Here is a 14,141-nt window from a genome sequence, read left to right on the forward strand (position 1 = left end):
TCTGATTTCTTGTGTCTAGTCACTGAGATCTTTGTATTTGCTCTGATTCTTCTGTCCTGGATTCCCAGAATCATTTCAATGAGTTTCCCCTTTCCTTGAAGTCAGCTGGAGGTGAGCTTCTCTCAACTTTAATTCAGACTTTGTTCTAGATCCTTTCCAATCATTGTACACCTCCCAGAATCAAACAGAGACACCCATTTATTTCAGCACCATTACGAGTGAAACCCTGTTTTCTTTAATGAGAGTAGGGTTTGCAGCCCACCAAATACAGTTCGCCACCATCCTGGGCAAGAGTGCCCTAAGTGTGAGTGAGCATTTGCTCAGAGCAGCCTTATTGATTCCTGAGCCACACCAAGCATTTCCACTGCTTGTGCCAGGCCAATCCTGTCATTTCCTCAATCATAAACCGAGAAGTACTGCCTCAGGAAAACGTCACCTAGGATCCAGGTATGTAGATATGCTCACTGTGTTCTCTTAAATGTGGTATAGCAGTGGCCTCTAGAATCCTGGGGGAGTCAGAGACATACACCAGTCAGCCTGAGCTGTTACCTGCGACTCCCACCAATATTCAGACCCATCAAAATTCTTGGTTTTATTTCCCTCTCTTGGTAAGTATCAAGGGGTTTTATGAGCAGCAGGGGATGCGGGAGTTCATCCAAAACCAAAGTGGGACAAGACATGAGAAAAGGTTGCCATGAGAAAAAGTGTGTGGGAGTGGAGGCCTGGGAGTTGGGGATGCAGCAAAATGATAAAAACAAACAAACAAACAAACAAAAAAACTGAGTCCTACTGTAGAGCGTAAGGAACTATATTCAATATCAAGTGATAATCCACATGAAAAAGAACATGCATTCTTAACCGAATGTATAGTTTTTATGTGTATAACTGAGTCACATTGTTGTGCAGAAGAACTTAAAGCAACACTGAATATCAATACTTCAATAAAATTTTTAGAAAAGAACAAGAGTGTCCATAGTTCTCCTCACTGCCTGTTTCTTTCCTTCTGACTCCTGCTCCTTGTTTTCTCTGCAGAGAATGCCAGTTCTCCACCTGCATCCCCACAATCCAAACTTTATTTTAAAAAAAACTTTATTTTGTATTGGAGTATAGCTGATTAACAATATTCTGAGTTTCAGGTGGATAGTAAAGGGCCTCAGCTGTATGTATCTGGGTATCCTGGCCTCAAAGATACCCCTCCCAACCAGGTTGTCATATAACTGAGCAGAGTTCCCTGTGCTACACAGTAACACGTTGTTGGTTATCCATCTTAAATAGAGCAGTGCCCACAACACATTCTTGGAGACTTAACTCAGGAACTCTGGGAAGCTTTCTTCAGCCCGCACTCACCCTCTTTGACCACTCCAGGATTGGTTGGGTAACGTACTCTCGTCCCCCATCCCCACCAGTCAGTCCATAGCCCTCATCACCCAGAGTAAGTCTGAATGCCCCAATGCAGAGCAACTTGGGATGCCATTTGCATGGAATCCAGTGCAGTTTTGCCTAGAACCGAGCATCCCTCCACATGCCTCCATGAGTTTACAGTTTTAGGATTCCTGAAATTCCCTCCCTTCCTCAAAGCCTTCTTTCAGCCCATCAGCCTCTGAACTCCCACATGGAGCTGACAAGAAGCCTCCACCCTGTGCCGGGACTGAGTAGTCACTGTGCAACCTTTATTCACATTAGCAACCAGCATCCCCCAGAGGGGTCAGGTATCCCAACTCACAAAGGGGGCACCCGGCCTGAGCAAGGAGAAGATGCATCTGAGAACTAGGGTGACCATGTAATTTATCATCAAAACAAGGAAAACTGCAAGAAGGGAAGGGAGACTGTTAATCCTTATGGTGGGAGAGCACACTGAGAGTGTCCGCAATCATTCTCCTTGTCACATGGCCTATTCAGTGAGCTGACTTTCGTGTTCATGCATTTGAGGTTTCAGATTGAACTGAAGCTCTTTGAGGACTGAGGACCAAAGTGTTCCCCTCTCCTTGTGACTCCCACCATGCCAGCATAGTGTGGCGTCTCCACAGTTCTTTCAAGATGATCAGTGTCCCAGACGGCCATTTACTCTCAAGTGGTTGTTTTTGTTGCAGGCTCTTGCCGAGCAACAGGGCTCATCAGCATCTGCAATAGTGCTAGATGGCCTGCAGAGGGCGCCCTCCTTCCAGCAGCAGCCCAAGGGTTCCTGAAAGATCCTGTTTGAGAACAATCCCTCAGGGTTCTCCACTAACCTTGAGGTTGTAGGCTCGAGTTGGCACTGGGTATTTGATTCCATTGATAGTGAAGATAATAGAGGGAAGGGTATTGACCACAAAATATGAAACGTAGTGCTGTTAGAGAGAAATGCTGGCCCTGGAGATCTTTCTTATGTGTGGAGACTGGGAGTGACCCTTGGGCATGACCCTTCACCTCGGAACCCCGTGGCATCGCACTGATGAGCTTCTAGATGTTATTGATGAGTCTTCTTGGGCCAAGGGTCAGTGATGTCATAGAGTCCATAAGAGCCTTGCAGCCTTCAGAACAAGCGATAACCTTTCTTTTCATGGAGATGCTGAGAGAAAGTGTGATAAAGCAGGCATCAAGGCCACTCTGAATCTCCCCAGAGCTGCGTCCTTCCCAACTGTCTCCTAAACACCCATTCATCTTTTGGGGTGACTCTTTTCTTTGCTCTTGATATGGCACCTTCCTTGACATCCTGAAAGCAGTGTTTCAATACACCATAATGCTTTGTATCTTGACACAAGCTGGTCTTCCTTCCTAGAAGAGTCCCCTCCCCTTTGACTAGCAAATTTCTTCTCATCGTTCCAATTCCAACTTAATTGTCATTGATTCAGGGAAGTCTTTCCCTTGAAGTTTATCAGTGTCCTGTCTTGGTCACTTTCTGTAAACCCTTCCTTATGTCTGCTGCTGCTGTGCTGCTGCTAAGTCGCTTCAATTGTGTCCAACTCTGTGCGACCCCATAGATGGCAGGCAACCAGTCTCCCCCGTCCCTAGGATTCTCCAGGAAAGAGTACTGGAGTAGGGGTGGCATTGCCTTCTCTGTTTCTCATGTCTAGCATGTACCAACGTCAAAATTCACTATGTGTGTGTGTCATTTCTTGTGCATCTGCCTTCTTAGATGTGAGGGTGAGTTTTATTCTTATTGTCTCCCTAAAGTGCCTGGCACACAGTGGATGCCCAATGCTTGTTTGTTTAGTGAGTGAAATGAAGACTGTGAAACTAATTAATGAGAAACATCCAGAGAGCTGTATCTGTTGGGGAACAAACAATGGGTCAACCACAGAGTAAAGATGGAGATTCGTGGGGACTGCAGATTCTCATAATGGTAGGAGAGAGGGGTTCCTCTGGGAGAGGGTGTCTTCCAGCACTGTTCCAACAACCAGCTCAGACCCTGAGATCCTGGCCAGGAAATATATAACTAGCCCACCAAAACTCCAAAGGACAGGTCAGCTTTTGTCTGAGGGTTTGACACAGAATCCTATCAATTATGCCTCTTGTCTTCAGGTCAAACCTGGATCCCACCTTCCTGATTCTCTGTCATAGCCCCTGTGCCACTGTGTACCCAGTTACATGGGGTGTCATTTTTATTAGTTGCTTTCAGGTCATAAGACTGCAGCCAACCTCGCTCCACTGCTGGGTAGCTGCTCCCTAAGGAGATCAGTTTTCCCCACTTGCTCAGGACTTTCCCTGTTTTTAAACACATTTATCTGTACTGAGAACTTCCTTGGTCTCATGTAGCCCTGGACAGTTTGTCATCTTATAATTGTGTTCAGGCTGGTGTAATCCTCCCTGATCCTCTGTTCAGCACACTGTAGAGTCCTCTAACCAAGCTCCACGCCTCACAGGGCAGTGGGTGCAGCCCTCTCCCAGCTGCACAGACCTCTCCGGACCCTTTTAGGACCTTGGTCAGAGTCCTGATCAGAAGGTCTGGGGATTATGAACCCATGGGTTGTTTGCATATCTATGTGTTTATGAGTTTGTGTATGTATTTGTATGTGTCTTTAATTGTGCTTTTGTGTCTCTGACTAGCTATGCATGTTTATATGTGTTTCTGTTTATATGTGTCTGCTTGTGTGTTTCCATGTGCCTGTGTGTCTGTCTGGGTCATTGTGGGTGGTGTATATGTCTGTGTCACTATGTGTCTGAGAATGCATTTGTGTGTGTCTGCCTGTGTCCGTGTACAGATGTGGAGCATCACTTGGGCTGACCCTCAGAGGGAGAGGCTTACTAGTCCAAGTGTACACTCCAGTTTCCCGCTTTGATCAATGGTACCCAGTCGAGCACTCCCTGGTAGTAGGCTTTGTCCACCCCTTCAAACATCACTACACTGCCCTTCCTCTGCATTTGTAAAGAGAAAAGAAGGGGAGATTTGTGGAGGACAGTAACAACAACACTGTTGGAGAGCTTGTGTTTGTGTGTCTACCCACTAAGGCCCTAATAATGTCTCCATTTACAGATGCAGAAATCAAGGCTAGGAGTGATTCAGAATCATACTGAGGTCAGTAACTGGCTAATGAGTGGCACAGAGGATGTTAGAAGCTGAGTCACATGGCTGGGCTCTACTCACTATGTCTTCAGAAGAGGCCCAGGACCTCCTGCTACCTGTGTGCTCAGAAACCCTCAGATGACAGAGTGCTGAAGAGTTTTTGCTTTCCCCTTGTCCAGCTTGTCATTTTTTAGGAAAATCAAAGCCTGGGAGCACTAAGGATGTGGGTTCAAATCACCCAGAGTTGGCTCTGCTGGTCTGTGACCTCTCCTGTCCAAAGGGCCCCAAACTCAGAAGGGACCCCACCTCTGCTCTCCCTGTCTTAAAATGACTAATATTTCTTGAAGAAGGGATTCCACATTTTGTTTTGTGTCCCACACTTTTATTTTTCACTGGCTCCTGCAAATTGGGTAGCTGGTCCTGGGCTCCCAATGGAATGCTAATCAGGAAGGAAACATATCCACCATCCTTCTCCTTCCTTCCTTATCTAATTCATAAGCAAATCGTATTGCTTTTTCCTTCAACTTGTTTCCTGTTGCCTTCCGTTAGTCTTCCTTCTCACTCACCCCTCTAGAACAAGTTACTGGTCTTGAGGCCAGGAGCAGGGATGTGTTCCAATAAAACATTATTTATAAAAACCAGTGGTGATTCAAGGTTGGTCCCTAGTTATCCTGGGTTAGATTATCTCTCAGGACACGTCTTTCTCAAGTGTTGTATAATTTTCGTGCAACTGAAAGCATCTTACAGCTAATTTGGAGAAAGGGATTGTCTGTCTCAGACTTACTTGATCTAGTAGAAGGCAAAAACAGGCTCAGACATGGCATCTTGATTCTTCAGCTTGTCAAAGATGGGGATGGCTCCAAAGATGGATATGTTGGGGTAGTTCCAGCCCAAGACGCCATCAAAAGGAATTCCCTCAAACCCATATTCTGCCATGTTTAGACGGAACGGCTGGTCAGTACTTACAAGGTCCCCAATCTGTGGGAGAGAAGAGTGTTCCCACTTACAGATACGTGAAGTGGGGCTAGGACTGGGCTGGGGTGCATTGCCATTAGACCCTCACAGAAGAACTGAGCCTAGGCTGTGTCTTTGGTGCACCTCAGATGGTTAGACAAAGCTGGGAGGTGAATTTGGGTTCCATTTTTGACAGGCTGTGAATTTTAAAATGTTTGCCTCTCTGAAAAACGCCACCTGAGTGAGCCAAGCTGGCCTTGTGGCTTCTGTACAGGTGGGATGACCAAGAGTCTGAAACCCACTGTTGCACCCTTGTGGATAAAACGATCGAGAGCAAGATAGCCTTCTCTTTGGCATGACCTAATGACAGGAATGGACTGCATTCTCTGTAATGTACTGTGGATTCTGCAACTGTCCAGGACGACTGAACCTGAAAACACAATCTAGCTTACAAGATTCTGTGAAATTACTGCCTGGGAAATTCACTTATGGGGATATGTGTGTATTTGTGTGAGTGTGTATGAGAGAGGAAAAGTGAGAGGGAAACTACTCAAGTACTTTGGAGAAGCAGGCCATAGGTTTTATTAGACTCTCAAAGGTCCCCTAGAGTGAGAACTCATTTATCAGGCCCTCTGACATCTCTGACCTCTAGTTTCCCACTGTGAATACTTGAAGCCCCTGATTGCCCTGAGGGTCCCCAGATCAGTTTTATCCTGTCCCAAACACACTACAGCAACTGCAGTCCTGAAAAGCCAGCCCAGCTCCATTACTTACCACACGTGTGACCTTAGCAAGGCCCTTGCTGTTTGTACCTCAGTTTCCTCATATATCAAATGAGCTAATCGGACCACCTGCTGTGTGGGGTTGTTGCAGGATTAAACCAATTATTACCTGAAAGTGCCTCAGTCTGTGAATATAAAAGTGGGTGCTTTTTTCCCCTCTTCTCGCTTCAAGCAAAATGAACCTTGAACTGCTCATGGGCAGAGCAGCTGCAAGTCCCCACCTCAAGCCACTCTCTGGGTTGGCTAATCTGTTTGCTCATGTGTCATCATGGGCACTGCCTCTCCAGGGACAGGATCCTGTGGTTAAGATGGCCAGTATCTATGGGAGTTAGGGTAGGAAGTGTCCTGCCAGATGGTCTGCATCTGTTTTGCAAGCAATGGTCACTCCATAGCCAGTCCTGACTCAGCTTCTCTTTACACATTACCCAAAAGGTGTCATAAGCAAGAAATCCCATCATGCTCCCAGATCCATAGGTGATGCTGAAGATCTTTTGGGTAGGCCGAAAGGTGGAAAACTCGTAATGTCTGAACCAGCTTGTGTAGCTGCAGACACAAGAAATGAGTGTCATCAGGTGCCAAGGGTGGAAAAAGGGTGGCAGGACAAGTGAAAGATGGTCCGGGAACAGAGTGTCTGTACTCACAACAGGGTTGACTGAGGAAAAGAGGGAGGGAACCTACAAGTCAGATGAACCTGTGTCAAAGATAACCTGGAATTCCTGAGGAGGTGTTCCAATGGTGATGTTACCCACATAAAACAATTACAGGGAGAAGGAGTGAGTGGGTTAGGGCAGAACTGGCTACCCTCTATTCCCACACTGTTGCCTCCCTCTGGGTGTCACATATCTCTTGAGATCACTTTCTAACCACTGTGCAGCTCACAACCTTTAATCATAGAGGTTTTGCATTTCATATTGTTTTTTTCCTATGCTACATTGTATGCAGGATATTGACTATATGACCGGGCGTTGAAGTGGTGCCTCCTGCCTGGGATGCCCAGAGGCATAACTGGGCCTCTAAGACTGCTGGACACCCAGGGAAGTACTGTGCCTTCATTTGAGAAGCTCTATAGTCTCTTCACACCCAGCCTTAGCATCCCCTTCTCCAGGAGGTCGTTCTTGATCAACCCCAGCCACTTCCTTCATACTCAGACCTCATCCAGTCAACACTGGACCCTTTCATTTGACATGTATTTACTCTTTGCCTATCATTCAGGCTGGCATGGGCATTCTTGAAGACAAATAAGCCATTTTCTAATCTAAAAACTGTAAGCACTCTGTTAGATCCTTATGGCCTTACACGGAATATGGGTTCAATTATTTTTACTGCTGCGGTTCTTGCATTTGTGGAAACTGAATTCCTCTGCCTGGGGATTCACAGGTGATTTGCAATTAGTTCTACCTTTTGACCAGAGATGGTTCACTCTTCATCTGTGACTGAGTGACTCCCTTAGTTGAGAAGTATCTGCTGCTGCTGCTGCTAAGTCACTTCAGTCATTTCCAGTTCTGTGCAACCCCATACACAGGAGCCCACCAAGCTCGCCAGTCCCTGGGATTATCCAGGCAAGAACCCTGGAGTGGGTTTCAATTTCCTTCTCCAATTCAGGAAAGTGAAAAGTTAAAGTGAAATCGCTCAGTTGTGTCCGACTCTTCGCGACCCCATAGACTGCAGTCTACCAGGCTCCTCCATCCTTAGGTTTTTCCAGGCAAGAGGACTGAAGTGCGTCACCATTGCCTTCTCCTCAGAAGGAACAATCTCCATCAAACTATTGACACATTTTTGACAGAGAAATGGATGTTTACCTGCCACTTGGTAATTTCAGGGCCCAGTCACCAAGATCAAGAGTTGAGGATGATAGTGCCTTCTCCTCTAGGTGAAGACACTGTTACCCAGAGTTTCTGCCTCCTTCAGGAGCCCCAGCCCCAACATCCCACCTGTCATCTCCAGATGAGCCCCAGTGCTGGGCTAAAGCACCAGGGTCACTTTGGAGCACCATCCTCCCAAAACCTCACATTCATTATGTTGCTTAGGGAGTTAATAGTTATATTTGACCCACGGGAAGAAATCTGGGACAGTCTGTTATCATGTTCCTTCAGAAAATTGTTCAGCATTTTTTTTTTTTTCCACTGAGGCTTTATCTCATGGTCTTCAGTTTTGTTAGAGGTATTCTTTCATCGACCACTTGACAAAGAAAACAAAGAAGATGCTACAATTAGCTGTCAGTGTTAAGGTATAGCTGTTATTGCAAATGCACTGTGTATTTTCCAATCATTTTTATGAGTCACCTTATTATCATAATTTTATGCATATACCATGGCAAAGACATATATTTAAATAAAGATTATGTTATGTAATTTTGGGTAGGCCATATGACCATGTGGGGTCTCAGTGTCCCCTCAGTAAAATGGTGAATGTAATGATTCAAACCCTCCAAATAGGATATCTTGGGGATAAGTGAAGGGATGGATATAAGGTACCTGATAAATAGGAAGGCTCAACAGTGGCAGCCATTAGCACTGCTGTTGCCACCCCACTGTATCTTTCTCATAGAACGTCAGGGAAGGAGGTAGAAGGGGGATTTCTCTCCTCTTTTACAGGGGAGGAATTTGAAAAGCAAGAGGTTTGTGAATTGGCTTTGGTCACACTTCTTTTCAGATATAGAATAGTGTATAAGTAGTTCTCCCAATGTTCTCCAAGTTTAAAGAGAAGAGATAGTTGAACAAAGAATCCAGGAGATAGGGAACAAGTTAGGGAAATGTAGAGGCTCTTGAAAGAAGGAGGAGTCAAATGAAAAATTAAAAGAAAACAACAGAGAGAGAAATACATTCAAAGCCTTCCAAAGGTATGGAGAGATAAATGATAGTGATGCAGAAATGCAGACATAGACATATACATATGGAAGTAGAGAGTGAACAAAAAGAACATGTTAAATAAAATGTAGAAAAGTGTTATTACACAGGACTACCCCTACATCTGCGTTGACTGTGCACTGAATTATTGCAAGGAGTTCAATTTTCAATAGGCCATGACATGACTGGACCCAAGAGTTGTGCAGCTATGCAAATCTACACTAAGTTACTTGGGACCCACATTTCCTATAGCAATGTACTTATCAATAAGTAAGTGTTGAACTTTAAGATTTTCAGGGGAATATTCCATTCCCGTTTAAACTGGATGAATAGAATAATCAAATGAAAACAAAAATCACAGAAATGAATATGATGTGGCTTAGAGTCTCCATACTTACATGACTCTGCAATCTGAGAAGGCCATCAGCCCGAGGAGCACAAGCCACTTCATGCTTCTTTCCTGGCTCTGAGTACTCAGGGAAGTTCAGGTTCTTAGCATGTAGTGGTGACTTAGAGCCCCTAGTTATATATGCTCTGATATGCCCTAGTTTAGCCCTTTAGGCCAATAATAGGTCTGGAAAAAAAAAAAAAAGCTCTTGATAAAATGTTTACCTTCATCAGTGTCCTTGGTGAGTGGACTTTGAAGCTTCTCAGAATACAGAAAATTGAACTGCAATCTCTTTCCTGAAGCTTGGTTGGAAAATCAAACTGATCTGTATGGACATCTAAGAAGATGCCTTATTGGAGAAAAAAAAAAAAATTAAAACCTGCTAAAAACATCATGGAAATGAATACTAAGGGCCATACTCGACATTCGTGGTTTCATGTCATTTTCCTAGCCACTTCATGAGATATGCATTGCTGTCTTCACTGGAGAGGAGATTGCTAGGAGGATGAATTGTCAAATGGCAAAGTGAAGACTTCAGGGACAGCCTAGGGACATACAACTGGCTTTAAGTATTGGGTCTAATGGCAGATATCATGGGCACCTATGAGGCTAGTTTGCATCAAAGATTTAGGGCAGAGCAGTACATCAATTGCATGCTTTCAGTATTGGAAGAAATGTCATATGCATCCACAAGATATTTTATATCATCCAGAAAACCCACGAGGAAGTAATGTGTTCTGGGTTCTGGGTTAAAGGCTTCAAAGTCAAAGTTGATCAAGACAAAAGTAGTCTTTATCTTAAGATAGCTAGCAGTCTCGGAGAAGGCAATGGAACCCCACTCCAGTACTCTTACCTGGAAAATCCCATAAATGGAGGAGCCTGGTAGGCTGAAGTCCATGGGGTGGAGTCAGACATGATTGAGTGACTTCACTTTCACTTTTCACTTTCCTGCATTGGAGGAGGAAATGGCAACCCACTCCAGTGTACTTGCCTGGAGAATCCCAAGGACAGTGAAGCCTGGTGATCTGCCATCTATGGTGTTGCACAGAGTCGGACACGGCTGAAGCAACTTAGCAGCAGTCTAATTCTCACAAACTCATTGACCCAGGGGGCAAGAGAAATGATACTTGAACTAGGTTGCCATGTTGGACCCTGGGCAGCACAGGACCCTCCCGGCACAGCACTGGGAGCAGCCTTTCTTACACTGGAAAGCAGGCAAGTTGGCCATGTTTTCAAAAGAAGTCAGAAGTTGGATATTTATGTACAAGGTGCTGACTTTAATATTAGCAACTAATTAAAAAAAAGTAGGAATGAAATCTCTATAGCAATGTGCTGGAATCAGCCTTAAGTCTCTGTGTGTTTTTATTTCTCACCTAGATTTGGGAGTGCAGTGGGCACAGAGAAGAATTTAATTCATGTTGGTTGATTTAGAAAGAGACCAAATTCATACTGAACATGTGTGTTTCCTTTCCATTTATAAAGAAATATCACTGGGGAAATACAAACCAATGAATTTAACTGCTGAAGATAAATGGATGTATTTCTGATATAATTTCCTCATAGGGTCTATGCTGTGAAAAATTCTGTCTGCCAAACCAAACATATAAAAAAAAAAAAAAAAAGAAAGAAAGAAAGGAAAAAAAAAAAAGAAAAAAACAATTTTGAAATGTCTTCCCAATCAAAGAAGACAAAACAACTGGCAGCCAAAGTAAAGACAATCATATTTAAAGACTCATCCAGGATTCCCAGGGCCTATTCCTGCATGAGATCTATTAATGACTGTCCCTTGAATACAAGAGGAGCCTCTCCTAGTCACCGAATGTGAATAGATGGTGCATTGTGTCTTAACACTTATTTTTGCACATTGTTTAAATTCAGTTTTGGTGGTTAAATCCCAACAGGGGGAATATGACATCACTGACAAATGACACACATATATGCCCTTTGAACTATGGTGTTGGAGAAGACTCAAGAGTCCCTTGGACTGCAAAGAGATCAAACCAGTCCATCCTAAAATAATCAGTCCTGAATATTCACTGGAAAAACTGATGTTGAAGTTGAAGCTCCAATTATTTGCCCAAATGATGGAAAGGATTGACTCATTGGAAAAGACCCTGATACTAGGAAATATTGAAGGCAGGAAGAAAAGGGGAAGACAGAGGATGAGACGGTTTGATGGCATCACCAAGTCGATGAACATGAGCTTGAGTAAGCTCCAGGAGTTGGTGATGCATAGGGAAGCCTGGCATGCTGGAGTCCATGGTGTTGCAAAGAGACCAACATGATTGAAGAACTGAACTAAACTGAACAAATTGAGAACAAAGACTGATAAATATAATTGCATCAAATTGGTGAATAGCTGCCCATAACATCACATTATTTAAGTGGCTTTAAAATTCAGAGTTATGACTACATTGAGAGTTGAATATCTTCTAGAGAAAAACAAAATTACTGCCCATCCAAAACAAAACCAAAGAAAATCAAAAGAAATACAAGAAATCTGAATCTATATTCAACAACTTATTTTTCCTCATATTGGTTATGTTATTGTGACAGAATAATATATATGTTAACAGGTAAAAGCAAGACAAGAATTAAAACTAATGTTCTGAAGTAAGCCTTTCAGTGGCTAGAAATAGAGGTTCACTCATAACATAAAGAATTTTAATTAAAACTCTGCTGTCTTAAATCTTGAACTGAAAGCATATATTTATACCAACTAATTATATTCATTTTAACTTTAGTTTTTAAGGAAAATGTGTCCTTCCTACTCTGACCAATGTAAAGCTTACAAGCAATGACAACTTGATGACAGTGACTATTCTGAGGTCTAACATCTAGCTTCTAAATACATTTACCATCAGATGATGCATGGATTCTTAAACAGATGGCTGATTTCAGGACTGCATAAAGAAATGCACAAAATAATTTTGGGAATCGTGAAGGACCAGAAATTAAGGGACTTCAAAGCCTAATGGGGAGTGGACAGAAAGTTTAAGAATCCAAATGAAAAGGCCAAACATCTACCAGTTTTTTGGGTAGAATGATGTTTCTGCTTCTCAACACACTGTTTATGTTTCTCAAAGCTTTCCTGCCAAGAAGCAAAGGTTTTCTGATTTCACGGCTGCAGGCAGCATCCACAGTGGATTTAGAGGCTCAGATGAAGAAATCTGTGACTGCTTCCACCTTTTCTCCTATTTGCCATGAAGGATGGGGCTGGATCCCATGATCTTAGTTTTTTAATATTTAATTTTAAGAGCACTGAATGTGTTCAAATGTTAATAGGCAACATCTAAATTGTCACTGATAGATTCCTATGGCACCAACTCACCATTCTGAGTACAGAGAAAGAAAAATAATCATCAATATTTACACTATTTTTGTTTCTATTAAGCATAGGTTATGTAACTACAAACAGTTCCAGGAAAACAAGCTAGAATGTCTCTACTGGGGGTGATGAGAGAGTGATGGGGAGCAGCTATAATACAGATGAAGCTCACTCACTGGCCTGTAGCTCACCTCTGCTGTGGAGGTCTGGTTCTAATAGACCAAGGACTGGTACTGGTCCTGACCCACTGTGCTGGTATTGTGGACTCCTGCTCTAAACCCAATACTGGGACATTCTGTAAGGCACACCAACATGTTTCCTCCCAGTTTCTGAACAAATGAATAGCATTAAAATTGTGAGAGTAACAGTTATTTCATCTAAAGGAGAACAACCAAGTGCAACATATGACTACATTCTTTCAATAAACTTCGAAAAGATATCTGCGTTTTGAGAATCAGGGAAATTTGCACATTGACTGGATATTAAATGTTAACGTTTTTGGGAACAAAGAGCATTTTTTAATATCCCAATATATTACCACAAATACTCATTATGTATTGCCGGGAGCCAGCACAGGAGATCCCCCCCCCCCCCCATGACAAGGTCATGCGGAAGAGCCTGAAGGGCAAGGCAGGATCAGAACTCGAGGGACTCCCCGACCCCACCCATGACAAGGTCATGCGGAAGAGCCTGACAGCAAGGCGGATCAGGTCTCAAGGGGTCCTCTGCCCGAGCATCTACCCCAAAACCAAAATCTGTCTGTTTACTGTCTGCTATACTACACTCTTCTGACATTAACCAGGGCTATCCCCGACCACCTTTCTCTGAAGAAAACAACTTAGAGCTTTAGTTAATAATTCTCCTGGGCATAATAGAGTGTTTCCATCCAAACCCCTCTGATGAATTTCTAGCCTGCCTGACAGGTTTGTTCAGGCTCCTGCAGTTACGCATGTGATTTTTTATGGCCTCCCAACCATGAGAGGCATGGGAAGCCTATAATATTATAAAAATATAGAGTCTTACTGGGAGTTAAGAAATTAGTAGAATAGTACTGGTAGAGGGTTTCATTGTTGAGCCAATATTTGCTGCTAAGTTTCCATATCCCTTACCAATTATGTTTTTGAGAACATACATTAATTAGTATAGTTGGTATGTGGAACAATAAGCTGTAGCCTTTGATTTAACCACATCAGAAATTATTTCCATGTTATAGCCCACTTCACCCTTAACCTATGGGAATGTAACCTTTTCTAGTGCTTTCTGAGAGTGGTGCCTGACTTTAGAATAATCACCTTTGGAGAAAATAAGTTTTCTGGTTGACTACTCATTATCAGAAAGGGTCATAAAAATGTTAGCAGAC

General features: G+C 43.3%; 1 pseudogene; it reads right to left on the minus strand.

Moving 5' to 3' along the window:
* Positions 321 to 9,516, minus strand: LOC102181940 (annotated as a pseudogene).

This window comes from Capra hircus, chromosome 29 (assembly GCF_001704415.2).
Source record: "Capra hircus breed San Clemente chromosome 29, ASM170441v1, whole genome shotgun sequence".
Classification (NCBI taxonomy): Eukaryota; Metazoa; Chordata; class Mammalia; order Artiodactyla; family Bovidae; genus Capra; species Capra hircus.